The 24873-nt window shown below is 44.2% G+C and overlaps 1 pseudogene; it reads right to left on the reverse strand.

The window, feature by feature from the left end:
* Positions 1-1705: 1705 nt before the first annotated feature.
* LOC112832593 (cationic amino acid transporter 3 pseudogene) lies at positions 1706-24873 on the reverse strand (annotated as a pseudogene).

The raw sequence follows: 24873 nt of genomic DNA on the forward strand, positions 1-24873 counted from the left end.
TCTCCGCCGACAATCTCTCCCTGCCGCCCACTTGTGGCAAAACCCTATCTGTCCCTGAAGAGAGCCAACTCAAATGTCATTCCTTAACAAAGTCTTCTCTGATTTCACCACTCACCCCTCACCACTGTGCCAGCCACAAATGATCATCCTCCACTCTGAATTTCCAAGACATTTTATTTGTATATTTCTTATGACAACACTTTCTACTTTGTGTGACAGCTATATGCTTTACCCACTGTAGTGGAATATAAGCTCCTAGAGTTGCCTGACTGGCTCAGTTGGTAGAGCATGTGACATTCCATCTTGTGAGTTCGAGCCCCACGTTGGGTGTAAAGATTACTTAAAGTCTTAAAAAAAAAAACAGAATATAAGCTCCTTAAAAAAAATATATATATAAGTTCCTAAATGGCAGGGACCATATTTCAGCTATTTTTTTCATGTTTCTAGTTTATTTTTTTAGTGAAGTATAATTAACATACAGTGTTATATTTGTTTCAGGTGTACAATATAATGATTCAACAATTCTATACATTTCTCAGTGCTCATCAAGATAAGTGTACTCTTAATTCCCTTTATGTATTTCACCCTTCCTCCCACCCACCTCACCTTTGGTAACCACCAGTTTGTTCCTTGTATTTAAGAGTCTAGGCATTTTTTTGTTTGTTTGTCTCTTTTTTTTGGTTTATTCATTTGTTCTGCTTCTTAAATTCCACATATGAGTAGAAATCATATGGTATTTGCCTTTCTCTGACTGACTTACATCACTTAGCATTGTCCATCCATGTTGTTACAAGCGGCAAGATTTCATTCTTTTTTATGGCTGAGTAATATTCCATTATGTATATATACCACATCTTCTTCATCCATTCATCTATCAATGGACACTTGGGTTGCTTCCATATCCCAACTATTGTCAATAATGCTGCAATAAACATAGGGGTGCATACATCTTTTCAAGTTAGTGAAAGTGAAAAGCTTTTGCATGGCAAAGGAAACCATCAACAGAGCAAAAAGGCAACCTACTGAATGGGAGAAGATATTTGCAAATGATATATCCAAAAAGGGGTTAATATCCAAAATACATAAAGAATTTACACAACTCAACACCAAAAACAAACAATCCAATTTAAAAATGGGCAGAGGACCTGAAAAGACATTTTTCCAAAGAAGACATACAGATGGCAAACAGACACATGAAAAGATGTTCAGCATCGTTCATCATCAGGGAAATGCAATTTAAGACTACAGTGAGTTATTGCTTTACACCTGTCAGAATGGTTAAAATTAAAAAGACAAGAAATAACAAGTATTGGTGAGGATGAGGAGAAAAAGGAACCATCATGCAATGTTGGCGGTTGTTGGTGCAGTCACTATGGAGCCACTATGGAGGTTCCTCAAAAAATTAAAAATAGAATTACCATATGATCCAGTAATTCCACTATTGGGTATTTACCCAAAGAAAACAGAAACATTCTTTCTAGTTTTGTTTAATAATAGTTTTTAAAGCCAGTAAGCAGACACAATTGAGTTAAAAAAAAAAAAAAGATGAGAAAAGAGCAAAAACACACCCTTCACTCCACAATAAACACAGAGCTCTATTAGTGTTTCCCTACCAAACCTCCATGGGAGGCCTAGCTTTCTGTGTGCTCAAGAGAACTCTCCACCATAGTCCAGGGAGACCAGACAGCATTTAGGTGTGATGATGTCAAATCGAACTGGCACTACTCAGTTCAAGGTCCTCAGTTTGCGCCCTGACTAAAGCGGGTTTAATCCTCCACGCATGCTGGATCCCATAGCCAAAGTAGATAGCCAACCCAATCATCATCCAGACACCAAATCGGGCCCAGGTGCCAGCTGCCATCTGCATCATAATGTAAACATTCACAAAGATGCTCAGGAGTGGGAGGAGAGGCAGAGCAGGGACCTTAAAGTAAAGGGGAGTGGAGCTCTGTAGCTGTCTACAGGTGACCCCAGTGATCCCAGTGATGAGCACCAGGAGCAACACAACCACTGTAACCAACACTGGGTCTCCAGAAAGCAGCAGACCTGGCCACTGGGGCAGCACCAGGCAGAGAAGAGTCAGCAGCAGAGCAAGCGGTGAGGCGCAAACAGAGACAACCCAGCCAGAGAGTGCAGTGGGGGCGGGGCTGCCTGGACAAAAGAGTCCCCACAGGAACAGCTTCTCCGCCACAGGTCCCCTCTCCTGGTGAGCCCCTGTTGCATTGTCTTCATCCTTCATTTCAGGCTGATACCTGACAACGAGAACACAAATAGCCACCAGGGAGTAAGTAAGCAGGGTCCCAATCAACATGAGGTCCACAAGATCAGTGAGTCCAAAGAGGAATGTCATGAAAGCTGCAATAATGCCCGAGACCACAGTGGCCACGATTGGGATGCCTGTTCTGGTGTACGTCCTGGCAAGGACACCGAACAGGAGGCCATCGTCTGCCATCACATAGATCATCCAACAAATGAAGAACATAGAGTCCAAGATGCCGGTAGAAAGAGCACAGAGGGCTCCAATAGCCACAACATAGCAGGCAGGGTCCCAGCCAATGTGGAGAAATGCCTCAGGCAGGGGGCTCCCAGGTCGAAGCAGGTAGTAAGGCATCATGAGCGTAGATGAGCACTGAAATCACAATGCCCATGGGGACAGAACACTTTAGATTCTGGGCTTCTCCAGCAGCGACAATAATGCTGTCAAAACCAGTAAATGCATAGAAACAGGTAGCTGTTCCACGGAGAATTCCCTTGAAGCCAAAAGGCACAAATCCTCCAGAGCCCAGAGGGCCCAAGCCAGAAGTGTCATTGAGTCTAAACATGGTCATTACGTAGTCCTCTTCTGTGAGCTTCCAGTTGTGCAGCTTCCCCTTAATGAAGCCAGAGATGATGACAAAACCAAGAACCAAAAGGTTCACCACTGTGAACACTGTAGTAACTGGGACAAACTCACTGGCCCTCAGAGCCAGCAATCCAGTGAGCAACACCACCAGGCCCACAGCAAAGAAGTCTGGATATTCTGTAAGGACACAGGGAACATAGAGTAACACGTTCTCATGCAAGGTCCGAGAGATCTGGTTCCCAATCAGGTTGTCAAAAGCTAAGCTCCAGGCCCGGGCCATACTGGCCGTACCAGTAACATAGGAGAGGATGAGGTTCCAGCCAGTGATGAAAGCCCAGAGTTCACCTACAGTGACATAGTTGTAGAGATACACAGAAGCAGACTGGGGGACCCGGGCACTAAACTCTGCATAGCACAGAGCAGCCAACACAGAAGACAGGGCGGCTACCAAAAAGCAGATCACAATGGACGGTCCTGCTTTATCACTGGCCACCTCGCCAGCCAGGACATACACACCTGCACCCACTGTGTTGCCCACACCCAGGACCACTACATCCAGAGTGCTCAGGCTTCTGGCAGGGGAAATCTTAGCCACGTATTGCTCCAGTGTATGTCTACGTACTAACTTTTGACCAAATCTGCAAAGTGCCTGGCACTAGAATCGAAGAGGATTCTAGGATCAGAGTGCTGTAGCAAGCCCAGGGAGCACAGAGTCTCCGACTGGGTTCAGTGAGGCTGAGCTAAGCCGAGTTGGGTTGGGTCTGCCGAGTTCGGGTGCTCAGGCTTCAAAGCTGCTGCTTCGTATTTCGTCTTATGTGTGCTCTCCCTCCGTGATGCCTAAGATACAGTAAACAATAAATATTTACTGAACCCATATTCAACCAACCAACCAAAGCTCAGGAGTCATATGTCACCTGTTGCAGCCCAAATATCACAGGAACAGACACCAAAGGACATTACAGAAAAAATCACCTCTGCTTTCCCCCCAGAAAAAGTGCCAAATACCTCCCAACATTCTGCTTTTTTACGCACCACATGACATAATCCCATTTGGGTTCGTCTAACTCATGTAGCTTCATGTACTAATTAAGCTGTAAGACACAACAGGGCATGAATTTATTGTGCAATAATTCACACGCGGGATGTTTGCGCAGTGCTTGGGCGTGAGTTATGACACATTAATTCACGGCCTAGAGGGCCTCATTGCAATTACAGACCCATTTTTTAAATATCATCTGAGTTTAAAATACAAATATTGGTCCCCCAGTCTTAACACCCTTAGCCCCCAAATCAGCTAGCCAAAGTCAGATGGCACCTTGGCCCCCTTCCTCCTCGTTCTGCATCATCCATTTAGCTGTACTGATGGCCAAGGAAGTACAGTCCAACCCTTTGCCTTACCCACCTAGCCCCACAGGGGCACTGTGAGACGAGAAGAAGAGGGAGAAAGGGGCAGGTCCTTCATAACTACCTGCCAGAATGGGAGGAACAGGCTGTTGGGTAAGGAAGCACAGGAGAAGTGGGTGCAGCGGCCAACCCAGGGTCCATGACTAAGAAGGGAGAAGAGCCAGAAAGGCCATTTCATGAATTCTGACATTCAATAAACTTCACCCAAAGCAACCAGGCAAAATTCACTACAATTTTTATGTCCACAGTTACGAGAGTGTGATGGGTAGGGAGAAAAGAAATAAGTCACCCAGCTCAGTCGCTCACAACCAAAACAATTCCTTCTGTCTCCTCCCTCTCTGGGTTCCAGGAGAAAAGGTGAGCTCACTTCTGCAGACAACTCTCCTCGCTGGCCACACCATGCTCTATAAACACCCTGCACCATCTGTGATGTCAGCCGCCAGCCACCTGGAGTATCTGCCCGGCTCTGTGAGCTTGTATTAAAACACTCACTTATAACTCCCTATTAATTTTTCACGAGGAGTTATTTTTAACTCGCTCAAACCATTGTCTCAATATGCCAAATATATTTTCTTAATGAACGAACCCGGCGTGTGGTTCCTCCTTCCCCTACTCCCCTGCTGCTATTCAAATGGTCCTCTCCTCATGGGGAGCAAGGCTTTGGATGAGCAATTCACAGCAATGCCCCGGAAATGAGTAGTGGAGAACAGAGAGAACAAAGTCATGCAACCCCCACTCTCCTCCCTACTCAGGCTTTGGTTTTGAGAGAATTTTAGGAAATGTTGTCATGGGTTTTTAAAGACAGAAAAATCAAGTCAAAATTGAAAAGTCTTCTCTACAGATTATCAAAAGGAACCCTTGGGTTATTGGGTCAGACCTTCCATCTACAAATCCATCAAGACTCCTTATTTGTTACCCACCAGTTCCAGTGTTCTAATTTACTAACAAGCACACGAGAGAGATAAGGAGGGTCCATTCTTAATTCATGGAACCTTTCTACATTATAAATGTAATTGAGATGTCCCCCACTCACCCCAGACTTCAAACACGTCAGTGGTTCCCCACTGCCTTTCCTTTATAATGCTTCCTTCCTTCATAATCTGACCTGTGCTTATTCCTCTAGCCTCATCCCCTACCCAGTTCCTGCTCCAGCTGTAAGATTCTACACTCACTCTGTTTCCTCGCCTCTAATGCCCTCTCGGCCCCCTTCGCTTAGCTAAGCCCTCCTTATCTTTCAAGTCCCGGCTCAGAAGTTGCCTCCGCAGGAGGGCCCCCCTGATCCTTATGCTGCCCTTCCTATGTGCTCTCACAGCAGCTGGGCTTCCCACATGTGCCATTGATCCTAACGGTTCAAAATTCCAGGGGGCACCTGGGTGGCTCAGTAGGTTAAGTGTCCGACTCCTGATTTCGGCTCAGCCTTGATCTCAGCAGGGATCTGCTTGAGATTCTCTCCCTTTCCCTCTCCCCCTCCCCCTGCTTGCTCTCTCTTTCAAATAAATAAATAAAATCTTAAAAAAAAATTCCAGTTCAGCTTCCTGTCTCCTCCTTCTGAGAATTAGGTGCTCAATAAATATTCATTGAACAAATGTACAAACTGAGAAGAGTAACCTGAAATAATCCAGAATTCCTATCTACTTGACTTTGAGATACATACCTTGTAACCAAGCAACCTTTATAAGCCTGGCTCAGGTAAATATATAAATGGTATTTACCTTCCTTGTAGAAGGCAATCAAAATGAAAAGTGTGGAGGGAAAACCAACTGTGATAAAACCTTGACCGCAGATCATTCATGGCAGGTATAAGCCACACATAGGTGATAAAGAATTGTTGGCCTTTGAGGACACTTGTTTTAAAAATATAGGGCTGCCTTGGGTTATAGGCAACCAACCACCCACACCCAGTTAGAGAATCCCTACTTTTTCGAAGGCATCATGTCCAGAACCTATAATCTAGGCAGGATGCCCTAAAGGCAGAGGCACTCACCTCAGGGGACAGAAGGAGGCCTAATGAAGACACCTGGGAAACATTTTCAAACTTCAGATCCTCTCCCTCTGAAGATTCTTGTCCACCTAGCCGCTCACTTCCCATGACTGCTGTAAGCCACCCCTACTGACGAGAAATTGTCCTACATTCAAAGGAAAGAGGTTCTAAAAGCTTCCTTCACAGGAAGGCAGCCCAGTTTAGTAGTTAGGAGTAAAGGCTGTGCAGACAGACTGTTCAGGTTCAAATCATAACCAACCTCTGGACAAATTAGTTCCCCTCTTGGTGCTTTAGTTTCCACAAATGGGAGTAAAAGTAAATACCTCATGGGGTTGTTGAGAGGAGTAAGTGAAATGATGCTTGGGAAGTACTCAGCTCAGTGCCTAGCAAACTGTATGCACATAATACGATCTACCTAATATTTAATGTTAACATCTGATCTAAAGTCCCCAAACTTTGAAAAGCAATTAATCTTTATAAATGTCCAGTCTCAAAATCATGCACTAAAATTCAAACCTGTTAGCTAGCCCTCATGAGAAAATGAAAACTATTTTATTCCATACAATCTGCCTTGAAATTCTAAGGACTCTAATTAGACACCCTCATACATGCTGGTGCTAAACACTCTGGGGTGCTAGACTGACAGTGTTAGACCAAACATTGAAAAATGCAAGGCTTGGGTTGCTGGCTGGCTCAGTGGGTAGAGCCTCCAACTCTTGATCTGGGAGTTGTGAGTTCAAGCCCCGCTTTGGGCAGGGAGCCTACTTAAAAAAAAAAAAAATAGAGGTCAAAAAAGAAAAGAAAAATACAAGGCTCAAATACAATAATTATAATACTACCTTTGTCTACAGATGCTTCATCTTATTTCTAGAAGAGGCAGTGCTGGGTACAAAGTGGTAAGAGCAAAGAACATTATGTCAAAAATTTCAGATTTGAGCACTGGCTCTTTCACTTAACTATATAAACTCAGGTAATTTACTCAATCTCTCTAAACCTCAGTTTCCTTGTCCTTAAGGAACTTTACTTCCTTTACTGGATCGATAAGAGAATTCAATGAGAAGACACAAACTATCACATGCTGCTGGTGGGAGTGTCACCGAGGCCACCATCTTGAAGCACAGTCTTAGTGGAATAAGAACACACACACCCTCCCACCCCACAATCCCTCTCCTAGGTACCTACCCCAAGGAAATTCTCCTTAGTCCATAAGGAGACCCATATGAGCACATTCATCAGGAGACTGTTTGTGGTCACAAGAGGTTAGAAGCTATGCCAGCATTCTGTTACTAGATGAATTTGTAAGTAAAATGTGCTATACACACACAATGAAGTAACAGCAGTCGGAAATAATAAAGTAGATTTACAGATAGCAACATGGGTAGATCTCAGAAACAATGTTACGTAGGAAAAGCAAAAGCAGGCTGAGGGGTATAGCACAATGCCATTTATACACATTTTAGGAACAGCCCCAAAATGCTGTATGTTTGTCAAGGATACACATATATCTGCTAAAAATGTCATGTCATTCCTCTGCTTAAAACCTTCCACTGGTGTCTCTTTTTTAGTCAGAGTAGAAGCCAAAGTCTGCATTTACAATGGCCTACAAAGTCCTACAGTATTTGCACTGACCAAGCTACATCTCAGCCTTCTGTTTCTCCCTCTTCCCATTCATTGTTCTCTAGCCACTGGCCTCTAACCATTCCGGCCTCCGAACATACCAGGCAAGATCCTACCTGAGGGCCTTTGTCCTTGCCGGCCCCTATAAATGGACCACTTCCACCCCAGATAGCCACGTGGTTAACTGCATTTGGTGAAACAGCACCTTTGTAGCAAGCCTTCCTTAATCACGCCATATAAAACTGCAGTCTGCTCCTGATCACCCACAACAGACCTTAATCCCCTGCTCTGCTTTTTTTTTTTTCCATAGCAGTTATCACTATTTAAGGTACTGTTTTACTTATTTCTTTGTTCATGATTTGTCTCACTCCAACAGAATGTAAGCTCCACGAAAGCAGAACTTTTTTATTATTTTGCTCCTGGTTGCATTCCCCATAACTGCAACTGCGCCTGACAGAGTCGGCACTGTGTATTTGGTTGAATGGATGAGTGTATCTAAATACACACATAGGGGCGCCTGGGTGGCGCAGTCAGTTAAGCGTCTGACTCTTGGTTTCGGCTCAGGTCAGGATCTCGGGGTTCTGGGATTGAGCCCCGCGTCAGGCTCTACACCTAGCACAGAGTCTGCTTGAGACTCTCTCCTTCTCCCTCTGCCCTTCCACCCTGTGTGCTCTCTCTCTAAAATAAATAAAATCTTCTTATAAATAAAAATAAATAAAGACACCTATAAAGCATGGATTGGAGGAGCGTTTGTTAAATACACTAAAGCAAGTGCCTCCCGTGAGGAGGGGAAATGAGAATAGAGATAAAGATGAAAGGAAAAAAGAAAATGCATTGAAAAGGGACCTGACAGGGGCGCCTGGGTGGCTCAGTCGGTTAAGCGTCTGCCTTCTGCTCAGGTCATGATCCCAGGGTCCTGGGATCAAGCCCTGCATCGGGCTCCTTGCTCCGCGGGAAGCCTGCTTCTCCCTCTCCCACTCCCCCTGCTTGTGTTCCCTTTCTTGCTGTCTCTCTCTGTCAAATAAGTCAATAAAATCTTAAAAAAAAGAAAAGGGACCTGACAGGAAGCGATGGTGCAAACATGCCACGACTGAGGGAGGGGACTGACCCCACTCCAAGCACTGCAGGTTCAACACAGGAATTACAGGAGATAAAGGACCTCCTACAGAGCCTGATAAATGGCAGACACTCAATAGATTTAAACTGAAGGGGATGCAGAATCCTACAATCATCAGGATGTGGAGTATACAAAGAAGAAATACCTGCTGGAAAGAGGGTGGAGAACAAGGGATTGGGGGGCTCCCCTCCTACTAGTTCCTTCTGAACCCATGTCCCTTTGCCCAACTCCTCTTTCTCCTTCAGCCCCCTCAACTGTCTCTGGAGGCTCCTGTAGTTGGCACTGAGGATGCTTTCACCACAGTTCTCTCTCTGGGGAACCATCCTCAGCCACCCACCTCGCAACAAAGAGTACAACGGAGGTTCTTCACGTTTGTTGAATCACTGTGATTCAACTCCTCTGAGGTTGCTCACCTCAAAAAAAAAAAATGCCATACACTCTTCCCAAGTCCATCCATGGACCCTGAGCAAGAATCTCGGAGGAGGACCAACTGAATGGCAGGGTCACAGATGCTTTTGATAATTTCTTTTTCCCTCAAATCTCTTACGCAGGGTGGTCCTTGGGCTCTTCCCACTTTTACTGGAGATGAGTGAAAACGGGCCTACAGACAAAGTGGGAAGATACCAGAGAAGCAACCCAAAGAACAAAACACATGGGAATTAAATAATCATATTTTATGACTCCAACAGAAGCAGGCAGAACAAACAAATGAACAACCAAACTTATAGAGGAAAAAGCAAACTCATGATTGGGAATCCTGAGAAACTCTACCTGCAATCCAGCTTATAACCATACAGAGAAACATCACCCTCAAACGCCATGTTCAGAAATGCCCTTTTTCCATGCAATAATCTGCAATTATTCCAGTGGCTTGTATCAGTTCGGACTCTCTGACCGAGCTGTCAGAGCCCCGTCGGGCCCATCACCTCCTTCCTAACTCAGCTCCTCCCATCCTGACTTACCCTTCCTGGGATGAGCCTTTGGCCTGAGTAAGCCCCTTGCCCTGCCAGGGATGCCCTCCTCACTGCTTTCTATCCAGTCTTGACCCTCTAACTCTTCTCAGCCCTATTCTACAGCCTTGCCCCCACATCTAGGAAGCTTTTCCTAAGCCATCCTGACTGATGCCCCATCTCCAACCTTCCTCCCCTCCCCGCCCATCCTGGTGCTCAGCTGAAACGAATTCCCCCTCTCTGTCTGGTGGTGTCCTGGGTGTGGCACTTACATTCCTTTACAGTCTAAAAGCTTCCAGAGGGCAAGGTCAGGATCCATATACCTCCTCCTTCTGAGTTCCACACTCGCACCCCCAACCCTCAATCCCCAGGACAAGGACCTGCTCATAATTGTACGAAGCAACCAAAAGGGGCATTTAGGACAGAGGAGATGAATATATAGATGCATTGATGGACTCCTATATCTTGAGATTCCTAGGAGTTTTTTAAAAATTTTTTCATTTTTTTGGAGAGAAGGGGCCAAAGAGAGGTGGAAACAGGAGACTGGAACATGCACAATCATCTATTTCAAGAGCATTTCCTGAGGACATTTCCTAATGAGGGCCCTGGGCCTGTGAATCTCAGCTTAATTAGGAAACAGTCTCTCCCAAAGGAGGTGCTTGGCGCAGGGGAGGTACTTAAAGAAGCGCAGAGAGAGGCCAGGGAACATGAAGCCAGCTTGTATGAATTCCATAATGCCCCCAGCTCCCCCTCTCCTTCCCTCCCTCCTCCTTCCTGTGTTTCTCTCGGTCTCTGAGCTCATTCCAAACTCCAGAACAAAAGTTCCATCCCAAGTCGCCAGGAAGAACTCCTGTCAAATCCAACAATCCACCCACTAAATTGCAGGCTGTCTTGCTTTCCCAGCCAGCCCCACCCACTCTCCTCCATCCTAGAGGTCACTGTGTTCACTCCTCTGTCTCTGAGAAGGGTACTGCCCTCACTCTGGACCTTTCCTTTTCACAACATTTTTCTAAGGCAGTACGTTCCATTGGTTCCCGTGGTTGTGTGTTAACCCTCCTGCCAGTCAGGAAGTTGGCCTTGTGGCTCCGCCTGAATGGCTTCAAAGAGAGTTTGGATACCAGTTGCTTTGCTAGAAGTTTGGTAAAGACTTGAGAGGAAGGCTAATGAGGCTATTCAATAATTATTTTCAGGTGCTCAAAGTTTCAGAGATGGGGACTTTTTTTTTTTTTTAAGATTTTACTCATTTATTTAATTGACAAAGAGAGGGAACACAGTAGGGGGAGTGGGAGAGGGAGAAGCAGGCTTGCCGCCGAGCAGGGAGCCTGATGCGGGGCTTGATCCCAAGACCCTGGGATTATGACCTGAGCCAAAGGGCAGTCGCTTAACCAACTGAGCCACCCAGGCGCCCCGAGACGTGGACTTCAAATGCAACATCTCCTGAGATTATATCAATCTCTTTCTATCCAAGCACAGCTCCTTCCCTGATCCCAAATTATATATATTCTCTCATCCACCTTAAAATTTCCAGAGAATGAAAACTCCAGAGCCAATCAAACCAGTGGCTCCCAAATAAGCAAGTATAAAGTTTTCTGGATAGCTGAGCTTTCCAAGAGTTTCCAAAGTCCTCATTCAAGCAGCTCCGCAACTCTAGAAGGGGGCAGTCAGGAAAACAAGAGTAGAGGCTTTGAGTTCAGGCCAAGAGCTTGAAATAATAGCAAGTGTGATGTACATAGTACACCCATACTTCCACCGTGGCAACAGTTCAGAATATAGGCAAAAAAGTAAACAGAGCAAAAGCCACCATGAACGCTGGGGCCAAGTCTCATACCCAAGGGTAGGAGGAATTTGTTAACAAAGCCAAAGGAAAAATGGAGTCTTCCCATTTTCTCTTTCTGTTTGTGCCTTGTCTAGAAATGTGTGCGTGCGTGTGTGAGTGTGTGTACTTGTGGTCATTCATTTATTCATTCAACAAATATACTGGTTCCCAATTATTCAGCACAGCTATAAGGCAAAGAAAAATACAAAAATCCCTCCACTCAAGTTGCTTACATTCCTGCAGGAGGAAGCAGACCGTAAACAAGTAATAAGAATATGGATTGTGTTGGATTTGTGATCAGTGCTACAGAGAAAGGTAATGCAAGAGGGGCACCTGGGTGGCTCCGTCGTTAAGCGTCTGCCTTCGGCTCAGGTCATGATCCCAGAGTCCTGGGATCGAGCCCCGCATCGGGCTCCCTGCTCAGCCGGAAGCCTGCTTCTCCCTCTCCCACTCCCCCTGCTTGTGTTCCCTCTCTTGCTGTGTCTCTCTCTGTCAAATAAATAAATAAAATCTTTAAAAAAAAATAAAAAGAAAAGTAAAGCAAGAAAAGGCTAGGATGTTCTCATGGTGGGTGTTGTGATTTTAAGATGGGTGGTCCAAGACAACCTGACATGCACCTTGTTGTACAACTGTCACCAGCATCCAGCTCTGGAACTTATTCATCTTCCTCAACTGAAACTCTGTACCCATTAAACTATAACTCCCCATTTTTCCCTTCCCGCAACCCCTGGCAACCACCATCCGACTTTCTGTCTTTATGAATTTAACTACTCTAGGTACCTCACATAAGTGGAATCATAAAATATTGTCCTTTTGTGCCAGCTTCTTTCACTTAGTATGATGTCTTCAAGGTTCATCCATGTTGTAGCATGTATCAGAATGTCCTTCCTTTTTAAGGCAGAATAATATTCCATTGTATGTATATACCACATCTTGTTTATCCATTCATCCAGTGATGGGCACGCAGGTTGTGCGGGTTGTGAATATGGGCGTACAAATATCTTTTTGAGTCCCTGCTTTCAATTCTGGGGGATATATACTCAGAAGTGTGATTCTTGGATCACATGATAATTGTATATTTAATTTTTTGAGAAATCACTGTGCTGTTTTCCACATTTTACACTCCCACCAGCAAAGCACAAGTGTCCCGATTTCTCGGCATCCTCACTAACACTTGTTACCTTCTGTTTCTTTAATAGCAGCCAATCCAACAGGTGTGAAATGGTACTTGGCTGTTTTTGAGGCATAACAAGGAGGCTTGTGGGACCAGGACAGAGTGAGTAGTGGGAAGCAGTAGGGGATGAGGTCAGAGAGAAAGGAGGAAGCCAGATCCTTCACGTAGGGTCTGACAATCACTATGAGGATTTTGGCTTTTACTCTGGGTGTGATGGAAATCCTAGAAAAAGTGATAGTTTCATGTTGGCTACCGATTTTCATGTTCTTTGGACTAAGCATTGGGTTCTCAAACTAAGGACAGGCCTCCTCCAGGGTTTGAAAACAAAACATGGAGACAAGTTTTGCAGAGACCTCAAGAGATGTCTGGTGCTTCTGACAACACAGGAAGGCTGAACAAGCTGTGTTCTTGCATCTGCCTCTCTCCCTAGATGGCAAAGAAGAGATGCCATACAGCCTCCCATGGGAGAATAATATGATGGATTGCTTTCACTGAAACTGTTCACATTATGGATTATCTCTAGGCAAGATTCAATCACTTAAAAATCAAACAAGAGTCATTTTAGTATCATTCCCTATTTTAGGTTATCCCCACCATTACTGTAGAAAAGCTGACATGGAGATAAGGGGTGCTTCTTCTGGAACCTGGTGAAATACGTGTCTGCATAGACAGGGGTAGGTAGACTCTTAGAAAGGGGACAGGAACCATGTGACTCAGGCACTTGCAATCCTTGCAGAATTAAATAGATGAATCCAGTCCCAAGCCCCAGATGCCTCAGGAAGGACTGTCAGAAATGTCTGAGATGATCAGAGCTGGAGAGAGAAAGGGCCCCAAAGGGAAGCCTGAAAACACATTTCTGAGAGGCAAAGAGTACCTCTCATAACCTCACTTCCCCCGGGCGACAGGGATGAAAGCTTCTACATCAAAATGAGAAGTCCGAGGAGTTATAGATTTTCTCAACAATAAATAATCTGGAGAGAATGGCCGCCCAACCACCGTTTATAAATGTTAGAAAATACACACTTGTGTGTGTGGGTTGGGGAGGGAAATGGAGGGTAGAGAAGGAGAGAATTATGGGGTTGTCCCCACTGGGAAAGGAGGAGGGACAGAAATCAATTTTCACCATGGCATTCTTCGGATTCAAATGGGGGTTAAGGGAGAGAAGTACAGTAAAAGCTAGAAACCTGAATAACCAGAAATAGGCCATATACTCCTAGGTTCTGTGTGCTGTTTTTCTTTCCATCTGAGGAAAGAAAATTCATCCTCCTGTCTCAAGTAGTATGATCCCCACCCATCCCCCAGGGTAGAGACTCTAGAGCTTGCTTCATGTCATAGTCCCCTGCTCATTTCCCTGCTCTGTGGGCTCATCACAGAGGTCTTAGGTTACCTTCAAGCCTTCAAACATGTATAATAAAAGTGGGACTAGGATAGAGAAGGCTGCTCTTCCTCCTCTCCTCAAGCAGAAAAATAATACACCTAAGTAGCAGGGAAAGTTTTAGGTCATTCATTCAGTCGTTCATTCAATAAATATTAAGCATCTTCTAAATGCCAGTCCTTGTGCTTGACCCTACAGACACAATGGGGAGGAAGACCTGTTCCCTGTCTACATGCCATTCATTGTCTTTAAGAATGTTCTTATATAGGGGCGCCTGGGTGGCTCAGTCAGTTAAGCGCCTGCCTTCTGCTCAAATCATGATCTCAGGGTCCTGGGATCGAGCCCTGCGTTGGGCTTTCTGCTCAGCAGGGAGTCTGCTTCTCCCTCCCACTCTCCCTTTGTGCTCTCTCTCTCTCTCTTTAAAAAATAAAATCTTTAAAAAAAAAAGAATGTTCTTATATAATATTCCTGCCCAAAATGTGTAACCTGAATCTAATGATAAAAATGATCAGTCTACAAAACAATTTTCTATAGAGAGTTGACTTTCTATAAAACAACTGACCTATGACATTCAAGACTGTCAATGTCAGGAATGGCAGGCTGAAGAACTGTTGCAGATGAAAGGAGAATCAAGAGACATGACAATGAGATGTAATGCAGAACCCTGGATTGCACCTGGATCAGGGAGAAACATTCTACTATAAAAAAAAAAATTGGACAATTAGTAAACTTTGAATATGGACCATATTTCATACACACATAAACACATACACACACACTGGAGAGAGCATGTAAATGTAGCAAAGTATTAACAATCAATCCTGGTGAAAGATAAATGGGTGTAAATTATACTGTTCTTGCAACTTTCTATAGGTTTGATATTTTTCAAATGAAAAAGGAGGAAAACAAGAATGTCCCAGTAGTAAAGGTTATGGATTCTCATTCCCTGGATGACCTTTATAAACCAGCGCGCCATCGCTTTTGGTTGGAACAAAATCCTACCCAGAATGATCTAGCCCCGAATCAGGAACTTCAGATCAGAGGAGTGGGTGGGAAGAAAGAACTCCTTTGTCTTTGATTTACAACCAAAATTGTCAGCAAGCAAAAATGCCTGGAAAGAAACCACAACCTTGGCTCATGTTAGTACAGTTATAAAAACTACATACTGTTATTGTCATTTTGTGGGACTAACACAAATTAATAAATCAAGGCCCTAGGCTTGAACTCTACGAGGCATTGGGGAACATGTGCAGAGGCTGGAGGCAGAGAAAAATGGTATCTAGCAAATAGGGGGACCAGGTACATGTGCAAGAATTAGGGATACATGGAGGGAGGGGTGGAAGAGAACCAGAATTTGTTGAGCTGTAAGAAATGCACATATGTTATTTCATTTAACAGCTCAATGAAATAAGTATTATTATTCCACTTTACAGACTGAAAGGTAAGACAACTGTCCTAAGCTCATACAGCCAGTAAAGATAAGACCTGGAATTTGAACTTGGTTCTTTGTTACTTCAAAGACCATGTTCTTTCTACTGTAGCAGCCTACCTCCACAAAGAGTCAAGACTCTAGAGCATGGCCACTAAAGGAGTATTTGAGCCAGTTCTTATCTTTGAGCCCAGGTCATCCTCCGCTGATGTCTTCCCTTTCATCCCAAATAGATACTGATGGGTCAGAGCTAGAAGTAGAGGGATCATTAAATCTGACAGCTCCATCTAACCAGTGTCCTGGTAAAATCCTAACCCAATCTGCGAAGCGGCTGGAGGGGGGCGGGGGGGGCGGGGGGGCGGTGCCTGGCTGGCTCCTTCAGTAGAGCATCTGATTCTTGACTTCAGGGTCTTTAGTTCAAACCCCACATTGAATGTGGAGATTACTTAAAAAAAAAAAAAAGTAAAATCCTAACCCAATCTAGAGCCAAAATGTCTCCAGACAATATTTTTAGATGCCAAGGAAGATTCCAAAGCATCCTCATACCTATTCCAATAGTTCCCAAATATGATTTTATAGCTAATTATAATTCCTACCCACAACTTTAACCCATCTCTTTTTGCTTGGCTTTTAGTAGAAATATAAGATAATAGATCTCTAGATGCCAAATATGTCACCCACCTGAGATTTCTTTCATCATCCTATTCTTTCATCATTCTACCCCAAATCTTTTCTATTGACTACCTCATTCTTGAGAAGAAGAAAAAAAAAATCCTCAGTGGGTCAGGAAGTGCTAGAGAAGGCAACAAAGGCTTCGTTCCCATTGCATAAGGAAAATGGGGATGGGGAGCAGATATTTCTAAAAATGGTAGCGCAATAGCAGGAAGATGGTTGCAATTTCCCTGAAAACCTAAAAACCTCCAGCTTTGGCCTTCTCAAACCTCAGCCGTCACCCAAGGCTTCCAGATGTTGCTGGCACACACCGTTAAGAAACATCTGTCACAAAGGACAGACCCAGCTGGGACAAAGGAGAGTAGGAAGGCAGACGGTGCCAATTTAATGAGGATGGTTTAACAAAACATCTTTTTAAGTTTCCTAATTCACTTGGCCATTTGCTCCCCAGACTTGGCTGCCAATCAGGAGCAGACTGAGAATGTTCGCCAGAGAATGGCAATCCCCTCTTTATCCTTAACCCAGAAAAACCCAGTACCAGAAAAATGTCAGCTCTCCAGTCACTCCAAAATATGATTATCCCCTTCCAGATCTAAAACTTCATGATGATGCTGGGAAAAAGGACTTGAGCTCTGTCAGATTGATCATTCTGGTTTGAGTGTTGTTGACAACCAGAGACCTGACCCAGTAGAATATAAAAAATGAGGATTAGTGTTCCCCATTGTGACCCATGTCTCTGACCAGCTCCAAACTCACAGCATCTAGAGCATTGTTAATATTTATTAATCATCCATGGAAATAAGCACAAAGACCAATGGACATGAGGCATCAATACAGACCTCTCTGTCTATTCTTGGATCTCCTCATTATTTTTTAAGGTTATTAAGAAATATGGACTTTGATTAACATAACAATAAAAAATTAAAAAAAAAGAAATATGGACTTGATGGGAGCCTGGGTGGCTCAGTTGGTTAAGCGACTGCACTCGGCTCAGGTCATGATCCTGGAGTCCCGGGATCGAGTCCCACATCGGGCTCCCTGCTCAGCGGGGAGTCTGCTTCTCCCTCTGACCCTCCCCCTCTCATGCTCTCTCTCTCTCTCATTCTCTCTCTCAAATAAATAAATAAATAAATAAAATCTTAAAAAAAAGAAATATGGACTTGAGATAAGGAATAATGGGTATTCTGAACATGCTATTAGTATAAGAAGATCAGAAGAGAAGATAAAGGATTGCCTTTCTATTTTAGTTTCAAAAAAAAGAAAACCCCAAATATGTCCAAAAACAAGAGCACTGACAAAGCAGCTTCTAAGGACCCTGACTTTATTCAGGGAAATTGCATAAAAATTTTTATTAAATCTAAGGAATTCCAACTGAAATCATTGGTTTCAGATATTTGGGGATCACCAACCTAGCCCTCAATTCAATTCAGCTGACATGAAGTCACTTAGACACTTGGCACCTTGTCCACACTAGACCTCCATCTAGTAGGTTCCTACAGCTCGCAAATAACTGCATATCCAGGGACAGCCTCCTGCCACACTTCCTGGTCTACGCCCCTGGTCCATAAAATTGGTAACTCTAAACAATGAGATCCTCTCAGCTCTCACTCAGATTCACCCAGCAGCCATCAGACAGTGCTGCCCTTCCCTGAAGCAGGATAAAGCCCTAAATCACATTCTTCCTGACTACTGCATTGCAGAAGATAACTGAAGTGTGAGTGCCCTCTACCCTCTTTCTGGAAAATGACACTTTCCTCAAGTCTTAAAAAGACTCTCTCTTCCTCTCTCTCTCTCCCTCCTTCCCTCCCTCTCCCCCAAATAGGCCTGCAGTTTCCTGCTTTCTATTAAATCCAAACTTCTAAGATTGCATTTCGAAGGCTTTCTTTTCACTGTTCTTCTACCACTTACTCCTACTATTAACCTTTTTTGTGGCTCCTGCTTGAACAAGACAAATCTTTCCCCACACATGCACATCTTGCGGGCATTATCAGCCCTCATACAGACTGTCCCTCTCTGCCTAGAACATGCTCTTTCCAAACCCGTTCAACATGACCCTCCTTCTGGAAGCTTCTCTGGCCACACCTACAGATAGATATCTGAGCTCTCCAGTTTATTCTCCTTGCCCCCTGCTCTCTCCTCATGAATATCCAGTGGGCATATCTCACTGGCCTAGAACTCTGCACTGGGAGAACACCCAGTTAGGGAAGAGGGCAGGAGTAGTAGCTGATGAGGTGGAGCCAAGGAGCAGAGTTCATGCCTGATGACACTTTCAGCTTGCCTTTTCTTCCCCAGCTGAAACCTGAGGTGTAAAAAGTTAACTGGCCACCACCAAGGAAATACCCCAGGCTCTACAGCCCAGTTTGGCAATGTCAATGATCTAAAATCAGAACAGAGACCCAAATCTCTCTCACTACAACAAAGTGAAAGTGCAATGGAAATAACCCAAACTGGTTGAGACCAACTGCATTATCTGTGACATTTATGATTTGCTCCAGTGTCATCCCCTTGATGTGCGACAACTGAACAGACAACACAGAGTTTATTACTTCTACTGCTTTACTTAATGTGGAAAATAAGTCACCTAATGCTTTGGCATTAGGCAACTCAGACTGTAATAACTACATGTAAGTCTAACCTGCAGAAGGGGGGCAGTGGACAATAGTCAAACGACCGAATGGTGTGCAGAACAGGATTTCACTTGTTTCAGGAGAGGGAAGTATCCGTGAAATGCCCTCGTCTTGTAAGCTCCCTGAGAAAAGGATCTGCTGTTATTTGCTACCATTTTTCCTGTACTATCTGTAAATCACTACACAGATGGATTCTGTGGAGTTTGGGTTGGGTCTAAACTGAGAAATCGGATGGTTCCCTCAAGTAGAAACCACAAAAAGTTTCCAAGTGAGAAAGACTGGATTCAATATATTAAAGATCAGATTTCAACTAAGTGTAAATGAATACAAAGGCAAATTCCAAATCAGAAAATTCAGGCACCACAGTGATTCTTTGTGCAAAAGAATTCAAGCAAAAGCAACATTTTTCTTCCCCCTTAATTATTAACACCACCACTGTCACCCCCAAATCACCAGGCACTCATTTACATACTGTGCAAGACAATGATGGCAAACAGAGAACTCCTTCTGGAAACTTAAAATTAAGGGCATTTCCTGGATACTTCTCTCTCCTGAAGGAATACTTCCCCACCTGCCAAAATAAGTAAAAGATACATAAACTACGAACCAGAAAGGGTATTCCTAAGATCTTACTTTGTACTGTAAATCAGAAATGAACAAGCAAGGCGAGGACATGTCAAGACCCCAGATGGCTTCATAGTTGATGGAAAGTTAGAGTAGTAAGGATCTCATTTGGCTGTGTTGGCAAGACTAGGGAATATCTTTTGTGCACTGTGGGTCAGCCTGAGAAGGTTGCATGGAAGAGGCGGCATTTACCCCATCTCAGCATTTGTATAACTGTTTCCCAGGAAAACATCAGTTCCAGCTACATCTTCAGCTTGAGCCATGATCCAATAGAGCCTCTTTCTGCCCTTCCTTCCATGCCCCCACCAAAAACACAAAACAAACTCCACCACACCTTGAACCAGTAAATCCAGTTTGACCAACTATACAGATCCAGTTAAATATTTGCTACAGATATTAATACAGATCTAGATACTAAAATATAATAATAATTCTCCGTCTTAGTCTGTGCAGAAAAGGAAAAGAGAGAGAAATCATTTCAGTGTTACTTCTGCCCTGGGGAAAGATAAGTAAAGTTCAGACAGTTTCCCTGAAAGGCTGGAAAGAAAGCTGAAGTAGGGACGCCTGGATGGCTCAGTTCCTTGGGCCTCTAACTCTTGGTTTCAGCTAGGGTCGTGGTCTCAGGGTCCTGGGATCGGTCCCAACCCTGTGTCAGGCACTACGCTGGGCATGGAGCCTATTTGAGATTCTTTCTCTCCTTCTCCTGACCCTCCCCCACCATGCTAAAGCTGAAGTAACCAAATTCAGCTCATACTAAAGAAAATAAATATCCAAACTTATCTCCCAGGAGTCTTCTGAGAACAACAAATGACCTGATCACTTACCAAGCATTTTCCCACCTATGATCTTACTTTGTACTATATTCTGTTTGAATGTTACTTGTACGAATCCATTGTCCCCCTTTCTAAAATAAAAATTCCTGGGGCTCCTGGGTGGCTCAGTCAGTTAAGCATCTCAGTTTGACTCAGGTCATTATCTCAGGGTCCTGGGTTCGAGCCCTGCATCCAGGCTCCTCGATCAGTGGGGAATCTGCTTCTCCCTCTCCCTCTGCCCCTCCCCTCGCCCCTCTCTCTCTCAAATAAATAAACAATAAAATCTTTTTTAAAAATTAAAAAATAAAATAAAAACTCCTAAAAAATTAATAAAATGGGGCACCTGAGTGGCTCAGTCGGTTAAGCATCTGACTGGCTCAGGTCATAATCTTGGGGTCCTGGAATCAAGCCCTGCATCTGGCTCCCCACTTAGCAAAGAGTCTGCTTATCCCTCTCCCTCTCCCTCTGCCCCTCCCCCTACTCATGCTCTGTCTCTCTCTCTCAACTGGATAAATAAAATCTTTTTAAAAAATTAATAGGGGCGCCTGGGTGGCTCAGTCAGTTGGGCATCTGCCTTCAGCTGGGGTTGTGATCCCAGGATCAAGCCCCAAGTCGGGCTCCCCGCTCAGCGGGGAGCCTGCTTCTCCTTCTCCCTCTGCTGCTCCCCCTGCTTGTGCTCTCTCTCTCTCTCTCTGTCAAATAAATAAGTAAAATCTTTAAAATTTTTTTAAATTAAAATTAAATTAAATAAATAGAAACTCCTTAGGGTAGAACATGCTTCGTGTTCTCTCAATGAGGCTAGAAACCCTAATTCTACAAGTAAATACTACTAGGTGCAACCAAGACTTGAACGTGAAGGCATCACAGCCCCCAAACTGTCGGGTCATTAGACCAAGAGGAAACACAGCCACCTCCTCCAACTTACCTACTTACCCTACCACCCCAGCACTACACCTCTCAAATCCCATCACGGTCTGGCAGAGGCTGAATTCCAAGTAGTGAAAACCCATCCTGATGCAGACTAACACACACCAGACCAACTGTATATAGACCAAGTCCAACCCCCCAAATGTAGACCAAAATCTATGTAGATGTAGACCAAAATATTTGTGCTTCCTTCCTTCAATATCTATGGAGAGTCCCTGATACATGCAGACACAACACTAGTTTCATTGCACCATTATTTGAGTAAACAATCCAATAGCCAGAGCTTCTCTAGAGGCCATATAGACTCCATATGATCTAGTATCATTCTGGGATGGTTGTGAACAAGGTGGCTTTTCTTAGTCCCTCTGGGATAACTTTTGAGAAAGTTCCTCATTCATGTTTTGACACACTTACAGGTTTGGTTTCAGTGAGAATCCAGTTTTGGAAATCCTTAACATTTCTATCACACCAAAACAAGATGATCAACTTGACAAATCAGAAAATCCTGAGCTTCTGCTTCTAGAGATCTTCAGAAACTAGATGGGCTACCAGGAAAAATCAGAATTAGATTTTCCAAACAGGAATCAGAAAGAGAGCTGGGGAGGGCACCTGAATGGTTCAGTCAGTTGCGCATCTGACTCTTGGTTTCACTCAGGTCATGATCTTGGAGTTGTGAGATCAAGCCCCACTTCTCCACTCTCAGCAGGGAGTCTTTTTGAGATTCTCTCTCTCTCCCTCTTGGTCTGCCCCTCCCCCCACTCACAAATCAATCAATCAATCTGAAACAAAGAAAAAGAAAGAGCTGGGGAAAGCCAGGAAGGGTGTAAAATTAAGGAATTAGAAAGTGATGTGATACGTTGATGTCAACAGTGAAAATCTATTTCCTCTCGTTCCCCCTATGATTCGCTACTCCCCTTTTCTCAATCCCAAATCCTGTCAGCCCAGAACATGTAATAAAAGTCCTCAGGAGAAAACAATAGAAGGAAATCCATCTGCCTGCCCACCTTTTTTCCAAACTACAACTGTAAGGTAGGATGGCCTTTGTCTACAATGAGCACTGATCCACACTCATTTTGTCCCAAGAAGCCTTGCTAAACAGCTGTTTTTCCCCCCAAATCCTTCCTTTCCTTGTGAGCATAGAATCAAGAAATCCATCCAGTGGTCCCATCTATCACTATACCCTGTCTCTACTTTTAGATTAACAGTTGTGAGTGGTCAGAGCCCATGTCTCCTTCTTCCATGTACCTCCTCCCAATATACACCCTCAGTAATACACTGAACACAACGTAGCTTAGGAAACGCCAACTATGTCTCTGGTTATCTTCCTTCATATCTTTAAATGTGTCTTCTGTCCTCCCATGTAAGTACTTGGCTGTCGTTTTCTCTCTGTCCTCTCTCACCAGACTTTGCTTGGCTGCACCCACAGCCTTAGGTAGCTGCTCCACACTGCCACCTGCTCCTTTGGAAAGTTAATTTGTTTTTTGTTTTGCTGTAGGAAAGACACCAGATCCTCTGAACCATATGAAAGTTGTATGATGCCTCAAAGTCCTGAGTTCTTATCCAAATACAGATCAATGTGACTTCTCCATCAAGACCCATCTGGGGGCACCTGGCTGGCTCAGTCGGTAGAGCATGAGACTCTTGATCTCAGAGTCATGAGTTGGAGCTCCACATTGACCTTAGAGATTCCTTAAATCTGTAAAAATAATTTAAAATGTTAAAAAACAGGGGTGCCTGGGTGGCTCGGTAGATTAACCATCCAACTCTTGATTTCAACCCAGGTCATGATCTCAGGGTTGTGAGATGGAGCCTCGTGTCACGCTCTGCACTGGGTGTGGAGCCTGCTTAAGATTCTCTCTCTCTCCCTCTCCCTCTGCCCCTACACCCCCTCTCTCCCTCTCTCCAAAAAATAAATAAATAAAATTTTTAAAAAGACCCATCTGCGTCACCCCAGCTCATGCATCATGATGTACAACGAAGAACCTCCACCACCCTTCCCCCAGTCTGCTTTGTGATTTCTGCAATAATAAAAGAAAAAAGGGACGAGGGTAAACCAAAAGAACATAATCCAAAAATCATTTTTTGTCACTTTGGAATATACTTGGTGAAGGAAATTGGCCTTTCCACATGATTTTGCTTAAACTAAGGTCAAAATGAGTCTGCCTTCTGGAGGCATATAATCCCTATCAATTGATAATGAGAGAAATTGCCCAAGAACTGCTAGAGGGCAAGAGAAAGACAACCTAGAAATCAACATTTGCCACATATAATCAATAAAACCGGTGTCATGCATGGGTAAGTGTTGTCTGGGCTTCTGGTGTCAAGGTACTGCCTACAGGGTACACGATGGGGGGGGCTGGGCTGGGAGGAGTACAATTTAAGAACCTCAAGGGCCTTAAAATTAAAGAGTTGCAAATATGTTTTGTGATAACAGCAAAATGCCTCTTGGAGACCTAGAAAGCCAGTCCTATTTCAGGCCTCTCCTCTAAGCCTTTATCAATCAATAAATATGCCTATCGTGTACATAAAATTGATAGATTCCAAGAGAGAGAGAACAGAGCCATCAAGTTTCAAGGTTTATTTAGCACTGGCTCATTCACAATATATTTGGGACCTCAGACAAGCATCCGTACAGTGTTTTAAAGACCACTAGGCAGCCACACCCCAGGGGAACTTGGTAATCTTTCCTCCTCCAGCCTGACCTGGCCTATACTCAATCCCCACCCCAGCTTTTTTTTTAATTAGATAAGAAAGGCAGGGAGATACGTTCAGCAGCTGTAAAAATAGATACCTACCTTGAGCCTGGAGGAAGAAGACCCACAAATCTTCTCTCCTTATGGTGGACCGCCTCATCAAACTGGACCTGCTATTCTTTGAAGTCCACACCAATGCCCTCCCTAAGAAGACAGGATACAGAGACTTTCAGAATCTCCAGTGAGGAACAAGGCAAAATATGAAGGAGGCAGCAGAGCCAGGTGGAAGATTTCTTAATTAATTCAAAGAATGGGTCTAAGCATACTGTGTGCTAGGCCCTGTGGGAAAGGCAAAGATGAAGAAAGCAAGCTCTGCACTAGTTCAGAAAGGAAAGACCAGGAAGGAGGCCATGGCAAAGAGGTGGGAAGGACACTGTAGGAGAAGCGCCAAGGAACAACCTCCCCTAACTCATTTTCCTCAGCAGAGCTGAGAACATTTCTGGTCTGGAGGAGAGCAGAGTGTAGGCCTCCAAATCACTCCGACCCCAGCAAACCTACCAGCCCTTCCCAAACTCGCAAGGCCTCTGGTCTGCACCCCGCAACACAAAGTCTAGCTCTCGCACCCTGAAATACCCTCTGCTCAAACACCACAGAGCTTCCACAACCAGTGGCACCCCAAGCCCCGCCTTCTTCCTCTCTGGTTGTCTGTTTTCTTTCCAACTCTAGAAACACGAGAAATCACTTACCCATGCACTTTTTCTACCTCAAAGGAGAAAGACCTGAGAAGAAAGTGCAAGCTAAACCCGAGGAGAG

Source organism: Callorhinus ursinus, unplaced genomic scaffold, assembly GCF_003265705.2.
Source record: "Callorhinus ursinus isolate GAN/ISIS: 27379988/994484 unplaced genomic scaffold, GSC_fseal_2.0 scaffold44, whole genome shotgun sequence".
NCBI lineage: Eukaryota > Metazoa > Chordata > Mammalia > Carnivora > Otariidae > Callorhinus > Callorhinus ursinus.